We start from the raw sequence: 15,861 nt of genomic DNA, 5'->3' as shown, positions 1-15,861 counted from the left end.
GGGTCAGAGTGGTAGCTGAGGCCAGCCCAAGGCCATGAGCACACAGAGTGGCACTGTCTTGGGAGAGAGGCACTCCCGCTCCCCTCCTGATCCCCTGCCCTTACCCCTGCTCGGGGACCAAGCCTTCACAGGCTTTTTTTGTGAAGCACTGGTCTTACATGAATCCGGGTGGCGAATAAGGCTGTGTAGGTAGCACAGCGTAGAGGGCCGCCTGTAGGGTCCCATCCGTGTGGTTTCATATTTCGGCTCTGCCCCCTCCTAGCACAGTGACTTTGGGCACAGGACTTAATCTTCCTGGCCTCTGGGAGACTGGCTGCTGTTTTCATTTGTTCTGAATTATCTATAATGTCTAGCATGGTCTGTGAGCCTAATGGATTCATCTCTTTATTCATCTGTTCATTCACTCATTCAAACAAACACTCTGATCACCTGTCAAATCAGACCAGCTCACTCCCAGGCCTACGGTCACCCATTAAACCCCAACAGCTGGACCTGCTTGGACTCCTCTCCCCGCGCTCCCCCCCTGTGCTCTATCATGTCACCACCTGCAGTTTCCAGAATGCATCAGGCTCCCTGGTGCTTCAGAGCGTCTGCAGGCGCAGCCCTGACTCCCAGCCAGCCCTTCCCTGACCCAGGTAGAGCTAGCTTGGCCCTCTGGGCTCTCATAGCCCCCTTACACTTGGGCCTCTAGTTTGGGGTTATCACCTGTGCCACAATCATGACCGGCCTGCCTCCCCCTGCAAACTGGGGGCTCCTGAAGGACAGCACTTTGGTTCTTGGCTTCTCTCTGTGTATCCCCAGCATCTAGCACAGGACCCGGCACAGAATGGGAGCTGAGAAAATGTTTGAGGCTTGAAGGAAAAAAGAGACCGTGCTACATGATATATGTCATGGGTTGAACTGTGTCCCTCCCAAAAGATACGTTAAAGCCTGATATGAGCTGAATTGTGCCCCAAAATTCATGTTGAAGCTCTAACCCTGGCACCCCAGAATGTGACTGTATTTGGACACAGGGCCTTTAAAGACGTGATTCAGTTAAAATGAGGCTGTTTCTGTGGGTCCTTATCCAATCCGGTGTCCTTGTAAGAAGAGGAGATTAGGACACACAGAGGCACCAGGAATGCAAAGACAGAAGAAAGTCCACTTGAGGACACAGAGAGAAGACGGCTGTCTGCAAGCCAAGGAGAGAGGCCTCTGGAGAAACCGGACCTGCCGACACCCTGATCTTAGATTTCCAGCCTCAGGTACTGTGAGAAAATAAATGTCTGTTGTTTTAGTTGTGGTATTTTGTTATGGCAGCTCTGGAGAACTAATACAAAGCCCTAACCCCTAGCGCCTCAGAATGTGACCTTATTTGGAGACAGGGTCATGACAGTTGTAATTAGTTAAGATGAGGTCAGTAGGATGGGCCCTATTCCAACATGACTGGTGTCCTTATGAGAAGGGGAAATTTGGACACAGGCAGACATGCACACAGGGAGAAGCCATGTGAAGATGAAAGGGGACGCTTCTTGGACTTTTGGCCTCCAGCCTGTGAGATGATAAATTTGTGTTGTTTTAAGCCATCCAGTTTGTGGTACTTTGTTACGGCAGCGTTAGAAAACTAATACAGGATGGGAGACAAAAAAAATATTACTTTATGACAAGTTCATCAAAGTGAGAGGTTTTCTGCCCACAGCAGCACAAGGCTATGGTGTCGATGCCAGATGACTGGAGATGAGCTTCCAGGGCCCTCTCCTCTTCCATTCCTGGTTCTTGTACGCTACTGCCCCTCAAGCACAGACAGCTGAGTTACATTTCTCAAGGCTGCCCCTGAGCCCCATCCACCCCCAGAACTGCCCGCCACGTTATCAGTCCAGGACCACACCTGCTCCCCGAAATTCCATCTTCAGGAAATCTGGACCCAGGCCGCGCCCAGCCCTCCGCAGGTCCCCGTGCAGACCCCGGACACCACGTTTTCTAACCTTCCTTGTTTTTCCCAATTTGCCCACGCACAGCTGGCTTTTATTTTTTACCTTTGCTGTTACCTGTGCCACTACACACCTGTCCACACCCCAGCTCCCAGCAAGGAGAGCGTGAGGGAAGGAAGGCAGAGGAGGGGAACTGAACCCCACGCAGGCGCTCAGACCCCTCTGAACCCGGCCTGCCTAGCCCTGGATGCTCCAAGGTACCGGCCCTTGGTTAGGGTGAGTCTGGGCACAGAACCCTCCCCACAGACAGTGGCAGTGCTGAAGGGCAGGTGGAGGCCAGGGCAACCCTCCTGTGGAAATTCGGGAGCTGCCACCGTTCACAGACATGAGAGATCTCAGGTAGCAGTGGGAGCAAAGCCCAGATGCGGAACCAACATTGGATCTGCCGTGTCTGCATCGCTCAAGCCCTTCCCACTCTGGCCCACCGCTTCCCTGCTCAGTTCCCCTGCGACTCCCGGTACTGGGCTTATTCACTGCCCCTGGGCTTATTCACTGCCCCGAACAGGCTTTTCTCGTGCATTTGTCCGCTTCTCCCTGTACCTCATTTATCTCTGACCACTGAAATCCTACACAGCCTTCAAGGTCTGTCCCACGTGCCTCTTCCTCTAGCAAGCTTTCCCTGATAACCTGAACCAGAAGAGGTTTCCACTCCTGCCTGCCAGGTGCGGCATCCGGGCATGGGGAGTCAGGAGGTGTGTTGTCCCAGGCTCTGGGGGCAGTGCTGTGCTAAGGGTGTAAAAGGACAAATCCCAGCTCTGCTCCTTACTGGGCAGGCGACCGTGAGCCGGTTCCTCTTCTGCCTGGGCTTCAGTCCCCCATCACAGTCCCCTGGGAAATGGAGATTTTATTTTTTATTTTATTTATTTTACTTTTTAAAATTAATTTTTATTGGAGTATAGTTGATTTACAATGTTGTATTCATTTCTGCTGTACAGCAAAGTGCTCCAGTTATACGTACACAGATATCCACTCTTTCTTTAGATTCTTTTCCCATATAGGTCATTACAGAGTATTGAGTAGAGTGCCCTGTGCCACACAGTAGGTCCTTACTAGTTATCTCTTTTCTATAGAGTAGTGTGTATTTGTCAGTCCCAATCTCCCAATTTATCCCTTCCCCCGCTTCCCCCTTGGTATGGAGATTTCAGCAGGGTCTCAGGTTTAGTGAGATAATACATGTTAAGTCCTCAGCAGTCAGGGAGCAAAAGGACAGCCCTTCCACGAGGCCATTCCCAGGGACTTGGCCTCATCAAAGACAGTAGTTCCTGCCTCTGTCCCCACTCCCTCGGGCCTTCACTCAGCTGTCGCTTCCTCACTCAGCCTTCCCTCACAGCTCTACTGAAGATTTCACCCCCGCCCATACTCCCTGGCCAGCCCGCCCTATTTATTTTCTTGGTACAATAGCATCAAGTCAGTATCTGGTCCTGAATGAATGCATGAAGAGGGAGACTGGGAGGCCTGGGGAGGGGTGTTCAGGAAGTGGGTCCTCACCGGGCTGGCTGGAGGGGCTGCAGCTGTGTCCCCGGGTTTGGCAGTGGATTCGGAGAGTTCTTGCAGCCGTCCTCCTGAAGACACGAGGCTGCCTCTGGGGTCGGCCAGCTCCTCCTAGTTCCAAGCATTGGCTCCTCCTCATACGTTTTCTCTTGCTGGGACATAAGTGAAAGAACTGTTCCTAAGCCGGCTTAATTTGTTCTCTGTCAAGAGAAAATAAAGAAACCATAGCGACCGATTAGCAGCATCTCCGAAATCAGTCGAATGAGAAACAGATTTGGAGCATCCGCCCGGGAGGGCAGCTGAAATCTCCAAGGCCGTAACCACAGATTCTGTTTCAACGGGCTGTGAGAAGCAGAGCTGTGATTAAAGTGCCCACCTCAGCCATGGCTGCCCTTCCAGTGCCCTCCCCCGCCCGCATCTCTTAGGGACCGGACAGAAAGACTGGACCTTTGACGTGGTCCCGCACGGAGGCCGGCCTCCACGCCATTCTCTTGTTTCCTGTCGAGGTAGCCCCAGGAAGCAGGCGGTATTAGTCTCTCCTATCACAGGCGAGGAAAGGGAGGCCCAGTCCCTGCGGCATGCTCATGGCCATGGAGCTGGTTCGTGATGGAGGGATGCAGCTGGGGCTCACGCTCAGGTTGGCCTGGTCCGCACAGCTGTGCCTTGTCCATCGTGACTACATTTGAGGTCCTCCAGCCAGACACAGATGGAGACCTGAAGCACTGCCCTCGGTGGCCCGCCTTTGACGTCCTGTGTCCTTTCAGCAGCCTCTGTGACACCAGCTGGGCCACTGGGCTCCTATCCCTCTTGACCTCTAGATACTAGTTTCGTTAAATAATCCTCAATTTACCTCTCACGGACGTTGTGTCACTGCGACCTGATCAGAATTCTTTGAGGTCAGGCCCACCAGCTGCAGAGATGGGGTGTAGCTGCAAGTGGCAGAACCTGGGGTTGGGTGACTTAGCCAGTGGGTTAGGGCAACAGGTGTTCCTGGCCGTGAGCAACTCCTAAGGTTAAACATGGGTAATTACGCAAAAGAGGTGTGCTTACTTATTTGCTTTAGGATTGCATTTCATGAATGACATTTGTTTAGTGCCCATGGTTTACAAACTGCTCCCACATACGTGGTAACCTCGTGTCAGGGACTGTGAGTATAAAGGGACTGTCTGGCTCCTATTCTAGGGGTTTCTTTACATCAACAGGGCTTTGAAACCAGGGAGCAAGGCTTCTGAAGTATTTAGATTGGATTTGATTTTTAATAAGTCTATTTACTTATCATAAATATGACTTGTAGTAATATGAGATCCAAGACACAAATATTACTAGAGTATTATTGGGTTGGCCAAAAAGTTCATTCAGGGTTTTCCAGCCCAATACTTCTACTCCCTTCTGTTATGTTAAGTTCACATCCTGGTTAAGAGCTTGTCAGGGTTCAACTGTAGCATTCCTGTTAGAGGCAGAGGGGGCCAGGAGACTCACTCTCCCAATCTCCAGAACTTCAGTAAAGTCTCAAAGATAGATAGATAAATACATAAATAAATAAATAAACAAAATTTCCCCCTTTCCTTAGAATTTTCTCAGTGTTCCCGCTAATCAGATACTGTTAGCTTTATTTTGCATTCATTCATTCACTGAATGTGTTTCAGGCCCTGTGCTAGGAGCATGGTTAAAAGACTGTCCTGTTCTGGGGCACTCCCAGTCCAATGGTGGTTCAGGGGCCCTGGCAGATACATAACACATAACAGACCTCTACAATGTGATAGGGAAAGTGTAAGGACAATGGAAGGCAGAAGGAGGTCTGGAAGCACAGAGTAAGGACAACTAATCCATGCCGGACATATCAGGGAAGTCTTCCTGGAGGAGGTGACATCTGAGTTGGACGAGAGAAGTGGAGGAAAGAAATCCAGGCAGCAGAGAGAGGCTCAGGTACGAGAGCGTTGTGTACTCAGAGAAGGGGCTGTTTGGTGAGACGGCCCTTAAGTAGCACAGTGAGAATGGGAACAGCTGAGCTTTAACCCTCAGCCAGGAGTCTAGTATGTGAGCTGCTGGGAGATTTTAAGCAGGGAAAACATTCTCATACTACCCCTTACTTCCTCCAGGTATGAACCACAGTTTTTTTTTTAACATCTTTATTGGAGTATAATTGCTTTACAACGGTGTGTTAGTTTCTGCTTTATAACAACATAGTTGTTATTAAACAACTACTGGGAATTCCCTGGCCGTCCAGTTGTTAGGACACGGCGCTCTCACTGCCGTGACCCAGGTTCGATCCCTGGTCCAGGAACTAAGATCCTGCAAGCTGCGCAGTGCAGCACAGCAAAAATAAACAAAAACAAAAACAAAAAACCTACTGATATAGTTTGATATTTAGCATTTCCTCCAAGCAAATATTAATATAATCTCTAAGAAAGCAGAGACTAAGATGTCTTTTTGTTCCACCCTATAATCCTCTAGACCTAGAAGAGGTCCTGGTCATAGTGGATGGTTAGAAAATGGGGGGAAGGTAGGGAGGGAGAGAAAGGCAGTGACAAGATCTGTTGTGCACTGGAGAAAAATCATTCTGGCAGCAAATAGAGGAGAGATGGCAGAGTGGTGTGACTTGGGGTTGGGAGGGACTGATTAGAATGCTATTGTCATAATCCAGGTGAAAAGTGCAAACTGTCTACAGGAACGGCAGAGGCGGGAGGGAGGGGACGTAGAGAGGAGAAAAGCCCAGGAGGTAAGGTCTACGTGACCTGGTGCCCGGGTGGGCAAGTAAAGAGAAGTAGAGAGTCACCTCGAGGGGTTTTGACGCCTGGGCCCGGCAATCAGTCTCAGTGAATTGGTCTGGGTGGTGTAGGAGACACGGGTAATTCCTAAAAGGACCCAGGTGACCCTCCCGCGCAGGCAGGATGGATAAGCACTGACCGAGTGAGGGGTTTATGAGGGCTCCGCGGGTTCCGGCTTTGGAAGAGAGAACACAGGAGGGCGAGCGAGTTTGGGAGAGTGGGGAGAGAGAAGCAGTTCAGAAGGTACTGAGTTGACCGAGTTTGAGGCATACGAATTAAGAAAGAAAGATGTCAGGTGGTTCTTGTTTGTTGCTTAAAGAGTGAAGGTGAGAATAAACAATTGGACATTTTGGTTGGGAGTTGCTTCTTAATTAGGATGGTTTAGTGCAATGGGGGTCAGAGGGGGCTCTTTGGAAACTGTCTGAGGAAGTCTGTTCTGGCTGAGCGCCAGGTGGTGGGAAAAGGTGAGAGATGTGAACATGAGCTTGCAGAAAAGCACAGAGCGAGCCGTGTAACTGGGTTTCCACCCTTGTTTTTACCTCCTCTGCTTCCAAGTTTCTTCTCTGCACAGCTGAACAATGCACCAACTTTGTTTCATAGCAAATTTCTTATGGTCTCTGGCAGCGCCGATGCAGCCTTCATATTCCATTTGTTCCTTGGATAACGAGCTTAGCCTCAGAGCCAAAGGAAAAAGCCCCAGTGCTTGTTAAATCTACTGGCTTGGGCTGTCTGCTCCCCAGAACCTCCATCAGACGTTGCGCTAAAATCATCCAGCTCGGTAAGGCCATTTGCATCTAGTCAAATGGCCCTTGGTGACTAATAGAAGTCCAACTTTATATTGATGAGGAAGGGCTTTGATAAGCAGCATTAATTTTGTCTGCACAGTGGAATGGAGCTCATCTCTACTTCCTTTTGGGGAGCCTGGTTTATGCTTCTCCCAGATAGCACTTCCCCGGGGCTCCCAGACATTGGATTCACCAGGTGTAATTAATCTCAGAGGCTCCCTGGTCCAGCTTTTGCACACGGCACACAATCTGCCTTTTTTTTTTTTCCCCCAGCCTCCCAGCTCAGAGAGAATTGTGATGATGGGGCAACCTGAATTCTAATAACGCTTCAAGTAGTCATTTGGGCTTGATGCATTTGGCCTGGTGCAGACAGAACCTTAACAGCTGGGAGGATTCTGTCTGGCTTTTCCTCCCCCCAGGAGTCTGGAAATTAAGGCTGTTATTTTCCATTTGGAGTCCTGGGAATTGGGTTGTTATTGCCAAAGACAAAGGAATGGGTTTCTAGAATTATCACTTAGAAGAAGAGTGCACCAGAGAGAAACTCTAGATGCTTCCAGAAAGGTGGGCAGTGGGTATCTCAGCAGGGTAATCTAAATGTGAAACGTCTCTGCCAACTACTTGGGAACATCTTGCGGGGGGTGGAAGACTCCTGGACACATCTCTACCTCCCATTCAGTCCATCTGGAAAGGCAGAAGGACCACTTCGCCTTCAGGATTTTACTGCACCCTTTGGGAAAAAGTCCCATAACATTCCGGGGCTTCCAAGACACCCATTCAGTGAGGGTGTGTGGTCTCAAGCTTCCAGAATAAATTCAGTCCAATTCAAACAAAATTGTTGAGGACCTACTGGTGCCAGGAGGGAAGTGGGGGGTGAAGACGAGAAAGGATGCCCTTGGTCATGCAGCCACCGACTCGCCGACAGTCCTTGATCAAGCATTGGCTTCGTACCAGGCTTTTTGTTGCCATGAGGGATGCAAAAATGAAGGAGGGGGTCCCTGCCTGCCAGGAGCGCTTCTATTTGGGCAGATTGACATGGGCTACCATTAGAGCCACAGAGTGACAGACACTGTCCTGGAAGCTTCAATAGAGACACTAGAAAAAATGTAAAACAAACCCAGAAGACACTGGAATTGATTCTGAGTGCAGAAACCAGAGAAAACTGGAGAGAGGCGGAATCAGGATTTCAACAAGGCATTTGACCATTTTCTCCTCTTGGTCTGGTCACCAGAGCAAGAGCTAACACGCCCACAGCATTGACCATGTTCCTGGAGTGGTTTCAAGAGCTTTACATATATTCACTTTGTCCCCACAACAAGCCTTTGAAGTAGGTACTATTATTATCCCCATTTTATGGATGAGGAAACTGAGGCACCAAGAGGTTAAATGACTTCTCCAAGATGACCTCTAATAAGTGGCAGAGCAGGATTTGGTCCCAGGCAGTCTGGCTCTAGACAACTCTGGTGCAGTTAGGTAGATCTCTTCTGGTTAAACAACCCTACCCCAAAAGGGTATTTGTTTATGTTCTGTTTAGTTTAGTCAAAATTTTCATGTTGTAAAAGCTATATGGCATTATAGAAAGTTTGGAGAAAAGAATAAAGGTTTCCCTTTGTGGCTGGCATAATGTTGGCATGAGGTGCAGAGTAACCCTTCTGAATGGTGGGGATGTTTACTGGTGTTACAATAGGCAGTCACAGCCTTGCACAACAGAATAATGCCATTTCGGTGTAGACCCCCCATAAGAATCACTGGTCCAGCCCGAAGCAATTTTAAACACCCGTCTTGGGGAGATAATACTGTCAACAAAGAAAATGTGGACACGGGGCCCTCACCCCAAAGAGTAGCCCAGGGAGCTGCAGCAATAGGCAGCCTTTCCCTGAGTTAAAGCCTAAAGCCAGCAGATGCAGGGTGCAGAGAATAACAAGGGGAGACCTAGGCCCAGAAGAAATCACCCGAAGAAAGAACCTGGGCTAAAGGGCTGAGCTTGATGCCCAGATAAAGCATTTTCTACAGTTAAAGAATTTTCTACAGTGTCCGTTTCCTCAACAGCTTGTGTGGTCCATGTGCAGGGACGGCACATACAGCTGTGCAGGTTGTCCACTGCACAAGGGCGCCCACCTGAGGGACAAGTGGGGACTAGAATCCAGTCTGCCTTCCACTCACCACACTATGTGCCCATGGGGCTGTATCTTTCCAGAGGGGACACTCTCCCCTAATTCACACAAAAGGCCCCTGTAGGCTAGCTGGGGCCCAAGACTTACGGAGAATGAAACACCCCCAGGACAGGACCAACAAAATGTGGGACATCAGAACAGGGCTGCATGTAGAAGAGAAAACACCTGTTTCACCACACTGGCTACAGTTGTCTTCAATTCTTCTGAAGGGAAAAAGCAGGAATTGCTAACAAAATTCACTCTGTTGTACTCTTTTTAAAAAAAATCTAATTAATTAATTAATTAATTAAGGTTGCATTGGGTCTTCGTTGCTGCATCTGGGCTTTCTCTAGTTGCGGCGAGCGGGGGCTACTCTTGGTTGCGGTGCTCGGGCTTCTCACTGCAATGGCTTCTCTTGTTGTGGAGCACGGGCTCTAGGCGTGCAGGCTTCAGTAGTTATGGCACGCGAGCTCAGTAGTTGTGGCTCACGGGCTCTAGAGCGCAGGCTCAGTAGTTGTGGCGCACGGGCTCAGTTGCTCCGTGGCATGTGGGATCTTCCCGGACCAGGGCTCGAACCCATGTCCCCTGCATTGGCAGGTGGATTCTTAACCACTGAGCCACCAGGGAAGGCCCACTCTGTTATACTCTTGATGTGTGTACATATTCATACCCACATGCACAAACTCTTATGTTTCCTTCTGGAGCTTGGTTCAGTCATTCCCTACGAATCCCCCGAACGTGTTGTTACAGATAGCTCTCTAAGCAGGGGGGTTCTTCCCGATAGCTGGAGTCAAGGTTACGGTGTCCAGACTGGCTGAAACCAACAGGCAGGCCTCTTTCAGAATTCTGCCTGCTGTGCTCCCAAATATAGTCAAATAGAGTCAGCTGGGCCGGGCTGAGGAGTGGAAGTGGTGAGCGGCCACAGCAGAACCCAAGGACCGCAATGCCAGCTACCAGGCCCTCCCAGGCCACCTCCGGTTAGATCTGCCTCGGAAATGTCCGTCCTTCCTGCCCCTTCTCTCCTTCCGTCCCTCCCATCCACCATTTCCAGACTCCGTTTCCTCTCTCACCCACACCCCTCCTGCGACAGCCGCACGCGGCTTCCCCAGGCCCAGCCGCCACCTCCAGCTCAACTCCCAGCAGCACCCAGAGAAAGTCTTTCCAGTGAGACTTCGGTCACGTCACTCCCCACTTAACACTTAACAGCGACCCACTCTCCACAGCAGAAAAGCACATCTTCTCCAGCCCAGCATTGTAGAATAATAACACACTTACCAAGCACCATCTACGGACTTTGACACAGATTAACATAGATTAACTTCTGAACCCTCACCACCGCCTCCCTGAAGCAGGTACTATTATGATCCCCACTTTATAGGTGAGGAAACGGACGCCTGCTGACTTGGGAACTCACATGCTCACTCATACAACGAATTAGGGCCAGATCCAAGTTCAAACCCGGCTCGTGTGACCTCTCAGCCCACACTCAGGCACTCAAAAGGCGGTCCCAGACCATGGGTAGCAGCAGCATTACCTGGGACCTCGTTAGAGATGCAGAAACCCAGACCCCACCCCAGACCTGCTGGACCAGGACGCACATTTGAACAAGTGTCCGGTGACCGGTCTGCGTGGGGACGTCTGAGAAGCTTTGCCCCACTGCCCCGCACGGAGCCCGGGGCCTTCCTCCACCACCTGACCCAGCGCCCGCCGGCCCGTCCCGCCTGCCGGCGCCAGCTCCGAGGCTCATCCGCACACGGCCCTGGAACCGAGCCCTGCCTGTCGATCTCGGAACTCGATGCGTCATTACTCACCAGCGCAGGGCAGCCTGACGGCTTTGTCTTTTTCCTTTGCCTTCCCACACTCTCCTCTTTGATATCTGGCCCTGTCCACAGCGAGGGTGAGGAGGGGTCTCCCAGCAGGGCCGGCGGATGCCCTTTGTCAGTGGCAGCTCCCTGCCCTGGTGCCCGTGAGGGGCTAGCTGCGCTGTGGCAGGTGGCACGGAGGGCCCATCCTGGCCCTGGAATCTGTGGGCAGAGCACGGGGGGCAGTGGGTGAGAGAAGGAGCAAGGGCTCTGGTCAGAGTGATGCGGCTGGGCCCCCATCCCACCAGCATCCTCTGCGCTTAGTTTTCTCCTTATCGTCCAGGGATAATAACAGGTGACCCACGAGGGCTGTCATAAAGACGAGAGGAAGATGTATTGGGACAGTTGCCATTTGATGGAATTCTGGATAGTCCGGATAGAAAGTCCACAAGAAATCATTGACAGACAGGGAAACTGAGGTCCAGAGGCACGGTGTCCTGCGCAAGGTCACAGGGCCAGCTGTCAACAGAACCAAGACTACGTGCCCCTTCTCCCAATGTCCTGCCCGGGCCCCTCTCTACAGCTTCTGTGTTTTGCATAGGAAAATGGAATCAGGTGGTGCCTCAAGAGAAGATTATGCGGATTCCAAGGGCCAAAGTCCAGTGTAACTGTTGGCCCCAGGGGAGAGCCCAGCAAAGATGGTAAGTGGGTCGCCCCCATCAGCCACTGCTGGGTCCTGAATGTCCTAGGAGAACGGGCCAGAGGAGAGGGTGTCTTTCTCTAGCGGTTGGAGAAATGCAGTGAAAGGAGCTGTCGTCCAGAATCTCTGACACATTTCCCTCCCCTCCCTGGCCTCTGCCGAGACACAAACACAGACAAACAGACGGACACGCACACCTGATGAGGTGCAGGCACACAGAGACTATCCACCCAGAGGACCCACAACACACAATTAGGCGTTGCCGCCGGCAGCCCCCGAGCCCCACAGACCGGAGTCGAAGGAGCCGTCGGTGCTTCCCACACCTGCGCCTACACGTGTGCACACGTGCGCCTGTGCACACCCCCGCCGGGTCGGACGTGCACACCCACGCACACCGTCACTCTGGCCTGTGGGCGAGGCAGGAACATGAGTGAGCTCCGAGTCTTGGCCCGAGCGGGTGTGTGGGTGTCTCCCGACCCAAATGGGTGGCTAGTGGCAGGGGACAGGCCGCGGGTTAGCTGAGCACAGTGGTCCCGCGCGGGGGTGGTGAGTGTTGCCATGGCGATGAGAGCTCGACATGCCAGGCTGGGAGGCCGGCTCCGTGTGGGTGGCGGAACACCATGGGCCCAAGCACAGATCCACGGACTACAGAAGGGAGGGCGGGCGGGCGTCTGAGGGTCCGGGCTGGGAGGCAGACTCCTGGGGTCCGGGGGGGACTGAGGTGGTCCTGGATGGCAGGACCAGCTGCCCGCGTGGCAGGCCTGGGCACGAAACGCTGAGCTTGTTAGCTGGTCTCCGGCTGGCTGCACAAAGCCAGACCATGGGGCCTCTGTCCCTGCCTCAGGGCCACGCACCCCTGGCCCTCTTCCCTCACCGGCAGCTGTGCCGAGTCCAGAGCTGAGGCAAAGCCCACCGGGAGAGCAGAGCAGGGACTTGGCAGTGAAAGGTAATAACTGGCTTTGGGAAAACAGCCGTGCGGGGGGGCACGTGGACAGACGGAAGTGGTCAGAGTCTGACAGGTCCCATATCCGTCCCCTGGGCCACCACTTGTGAGCTTGGGTGAAGTCACTTCGCCTCTCTGATGGTCTGATGGTCTCAAGGGCCAAGCGAGCTCTCAGTTCTCAGGCTGGACCCTCCACTGACCAGCCGGTGCCCCACATGCACACCAGGCGCTCTGCCCATGCTTCCAGAAGGGGCCGTCTACCCCGTTTCTAGGTGGGGAAAGGGGGCTCCCGCCTGGCTGGAGAGTGGGTAGAGGCTGGCCTTGTCACCAGAGAGACCAGAGCTCAGATCCTGCCTCTGCCACTCTGCCACGTGTCCTCAGGAAAGCCACAGACCTCTCTGAGCTTCTACCACCAAGTGCCTTTGCCCCATTCTTCCTCCCCACCCCCAGAGGCTCAACCGGGATCGCAGGGCAGTGGGTCTGGTGCTCAGCAGGGTCTGAGGCCGGACACCTTGTAATTCTCAGGCCTCTCAGCTTCTGCCAGGTGAGCCCTGTGAGGCCCCCTGACCCCAGGGCCCTGCGGGAGGGGGAGGTGCAGGCGCCCATGCCTGAGGGGAGGAGGGGCTTGCAGACGGCAGCGCAAAGCCAGGGCAGCGGTTGGGAGTCCTCTGCTCCCCCGCCCTGGGCCGAGGTTTCCCGTCTGAGGATGGTGGGCCTGGACTCCCTAATGCCGACAGCCTGGGGCCAGGGCACCCCCTTCCTCACCCAGGGAGGGTGTGGGGCGAAGCTGGCACGGCGGCAAGCAGCTTCAAATAGGGCGGTTGAGAGAAACCCAGTGGAAACCCACAGAAGGAGAAGGGCTGGCTCTGGGCTCAGAGCCCTGCGGAGGCAGGAGGGGTGCAGGATGTGGGAGGAGGGGCAGTGCCCACTGCACCCACTGGCATCTATTGGGATTTCTGTGGAAATGTTTGCTCGGGCAGAAAAAACTCCGTTGCCATGGAAACCCAATGTCTTCTCTTGGTGAGTCTCTTGGTGGGAGAAAAATCTCAGGGATGCCAGGGATGGCAAACTTAGGGGTCTTCCCAGGGCCAGGTTGTAAGGCAACCCGCAACCCTCCCCCACGGGCAAGGGAGTCACATCCCTTCAAACACTCACTCGCTCATTCATTCAACAAACACCAACTGGTCTACATCAGGCACCGTGCTGGGGTTGTGGAAATTCATCCAACACGGTCCCTGAACTCAAGAAGGCCACAGTCTGGTGGGGAGACAGGTGTGTAAATGAGGACGATTCGGCGGGTAAGGGCTTTCACAGGGAAGTGGGAGAATGCTGTGGAAGTACAGAGGGAGGATGGGAGGGCTTCCTGGAGGAGGTGACATTTTTGCTGGCCTGGGGCAGGGAGGGCACCCCAGGCAGAGGGAACAGCAAGTGCAAAAGCAGAGAGAACAGGCACGGCACCTGCAAGAAGAGTCATCTCGGGAGGTTCCCAAGGGCCTCACTCACACCCAAGGTGAGGCCGTGTGCTGCAGCAGTCAGTGCGGGAACCAGGCTGCCTGCCCTTGAACTCCAGCTGTGCCACTTCCAAGCTGGGTGTTATCGGGCAAGGCACTTCACTATTCGGTGCCCAATTTCCTCATCTGTAACCTGGAGACGGTAATATTATCCACCTTAGAGGGTTATTGTAGGATAAATAAGTTGGATGTGTAAACCACTGTGCAGGGCTGGCACATAGTACCATTATTATTAATAATAGCTCTTCCCCTTCCCACCCACCTGAGCTGCTCAGGGAAGGTCTGATCATGAAGGCCAAGGGTACAGGATGAAGAGAGATGAAGGGAACAGACAGGCCTGCTCTGGCTGGTCTTTGGGCTCCTCCCGGGAGGCTCCTCCAGCACCTGGGAAACCCAGCCCCCTGCCGGCCCCCGACCCATCCTACAGAAGAGAACACCGAGGTCCTTGGAGGGTAAATGACTTGCGAGGACACTCAGCAAATTCGTGACAGTGTGCTGGTGGGGTTAATGTGCGTGAAATGAAAGGCTGACCTGAATAAATAATTTATTTCTGGATTTTAATAATTTAAAAGCCTTCATTTCGTTGGTGTCTCATCAAAAATAGAAACTTTCTTCTTTTTCATTCTAGATTTTTTTTAAAGTAGCACACGGGAGCAGGGGCCAGAGCAAGGGCCTTTGAAGGGTTTTGTGGGAGCCGCCCCCTGGACAGGCCACAAACCCTGAGCATCCCCAGCTGTCCTCGGATCTGCTGCATGAGGGGACAGGGCCTGCTGGGAGAGCTGGGCCAGAGCCCCAGGGCCCTGGGCGACATGGAGAGCGGGCGACGGCCAGATCCCCATCCCCCAAGTCCTCCCCTTCCTCATGGGCACACGGGGGTCATGACACCTCCTCTCAGAGCTGTCGAGGGAATTCAGCGAGTCTGCGTCCTCGGTGGTCCCGTGTCCATGTCCAGACCTGACACACAGTGGGCCCACAACCTACAGAAATGTTTGTCCCTCTGGGACAGGCCTGAGAGAGAAGGCAGGGAACCAGGTGGCCGAGAGGCACAGAGGGAGGCAGCGCCGGGTGAGGGGAGGCCTACTCTCCTCCTGGGGGATCTCGGGGCTTCTCGAGTCTCCACCTGCGCCCTAAAGCTCGAGCATTCGGGGGCTCTCCCCCCCACGACAGCCCCCACCTTGTTCGTCTGTTACCTCACAAAGCACAGCTCCCCCAGGACCAGCGTCTTGCAGGGAAGCCAGCCACGGCGATGCCTCAGAATACAGCCCTCCGCACAGGCCCAGGCAGCCTTGCAGAGGCTCTCAGCTACCGCCACTGGGCATTTTCCCTGCTCATCCAACGACCGTTCACGTCTGGTCCCCTCCCTGGAGCTTACCCCGAAGGGTACCCACAGCTCAAGGTCTCCTCCCAAACCAGAACCCACCCCCATCTGGCCCTGGCTCCTTCTGCCACCCTACAACCCAGACCCCGTCCTTAGCGTCTGCATCTCCGAAGGGCTTCGTGCCCTGAGCCTTTGTCCGGCCCTGAACCATCACGCTGTTCAGAGCCTTAATCCCTCTGCTTGTTCGGCTGCTGGGACCTTGTCACAATAACCCCTAACACAGCAGCTCCCTGGGGAGCTCAGCAGTCTTCAAAGTGCTTTCTATCAAATTAACCCCCCTTGACCCCAAACAATCCTAGCAGGTGAATAGAATTTATTATTAAGTAACCTGCACGAGGCCACTAGGCTAGTAAGTGGCAAAAC

The 15,861-nt window shown here is 53.2% G+C and overlaps 1 long non-coding RNA gene across 3 annotated transcripts in view; it reads right to left on the bottom strand.

Moving 5' to 3' along the window:
• Positions 1-1,626: 1,626 nt before the first annotated feature.
• Positions 1,627-15,861, bottom strand: part of LOC132376574 (uncharacterized) — a 74,833-nt gene continuing 60,598 nt past the window's right edge. Inside the window, exons 3-5 of one of the 3 annotated variants that reach the window (XR_009506355.1) lie at positions 10,976-11,188; positions 3,459-3,661; positions 1,627-2,798 (exon numbers count right to left, since the gene is read on the bottom strand). This is a non-coding gene — a long non-coding RNA (uncharacterized LOC132376574). Of the gene's footprint in view, positions 2,799-2,866; positions 3,662-10,975; positions 11,189-15,861 lie in introns of those variants that run through there. The other 2 variants (XR_009506353.1, XR_009506354.1) reach the window with 2 other exon arrangements.

The sequence above is a fragment of the Balaenoptera ricei genome, chromosome 13, assembly GCF_028023285.1.
Source record: "Balaenoptera ricei isolate mBalRic1 chromosome 13, mBalRic1.hap2, whole genome shotgun sequence".
NCBI lineage: Eukaryota > Metazoa > Chordata > Mammalia > Artiodactyla > Balaenopteridae > Balaenoptera > Balaenoptera ricei.
This window is presented reverse-complemented; position numbering and strand designations above follow the sequence as displayed.